Source organism: Arachis duranensis, chromosome 9, assembly GCF_000817695.3.
Source record: "Arachis duranensis cultivar V14167 chromosome 9, aradu.V14167.gnm2.J7QH, whole genome shotgun sequence".
Taxonomy (NCBI): domain Eukaryota; kingdom Viridiplantae; phylum Streptophyta; class Magnoliopsida; order Fabales; family Fabaceae; genus Arachis; species Arachis duranensis.
Window position 1 is genome coordinate 100,224,069 of NC_029780.3, and position 1,106 is coordinate 100,225,174.

Sequence of the window (1,106 nt, forward strand, 5' to 3'; positions counted from 1 at the left end):
AGCAGATAGGTAGCAAATTCAACACGCTGCTCTTCAGGCACCAACTGCGCTTGCAGTGCTCGCTCTATGGCCTGAAACCAAGTATCAGCTTCAGTCGGATTGGTGGTTCCCTTGAACTTAGGTGGATTAACCTTTAAGAAAGTTGCCAGTGTCATCGGGCCCTGAGCTTCCCTTCCGCCATTGCCATTATTGTTTATCTGTTGCCCAAGAGCCTCCGCAGTGGCCTGCATAGCAGCAACCATACTCTCCAACGCCGCCATAAGGTTTACCGGGTTATTCGAGTTGATTTCCGGTTCCTGTGTACTAGCACGATCTCTCGCACGTCCCCGACCGGGTCCACGAGGTGCCATCTGGTTCCTATACACACCAAACAATCGATATCAAGTTGATCAGTCTCAATATCGGAAGTATAGTGCTTCAAAGTACCAAAGGTACACTCATGGACTTCATGCTAGATGTATCAGTTAGATACCTTAACTAGCACAGACACAAACTCAGAGTATGCATTGAAGCATAAGCAGTTCCATCCCTCAGGCTCACGAGGACGAACTGCTCTGATACCATAATGTAACACCCTAATATTCAAATCCTTACGCTCGAGTCATAAGTCAATGATATTACGGTGGTACGACTCTCAGGTGGATTTTTAAATATATAAACATAGGTAATTTCGAAGGAGTATTAATCGAGAAGCCTGAAAAGAGTAGAAATAAAAGCGCGAAGACGTATCACTCACGTTTCGACAACAAAAAGATAAACCGTGAAGCCGAAAGCGATATACGGACAAGGCATAAAGGAGATTAAGAGATAGATAACAGATAGATATATATAACATAAGTAAATAGCCACTAGTCGCGACCCGCGAAGTTTAGGCCAGCTAGGGTATAGTATGAAAGTAACTGACAACAGTACATCCTAATCTCTCCCAAAGGAAACAGAAGAGCCTCTATAGGCAAGTTCCAAAAGAGTTCAATACATAAAGTAATATCTTCAAAACAAAGGTGGAGAGATTCTAAGCAAAACACGAGTAGAGAAAATAAAGATCTTCGCCGGCTCTCAGACGAACCACAGCTCACCTTTGAGCACCTGGACCTGTATCTGAAAAA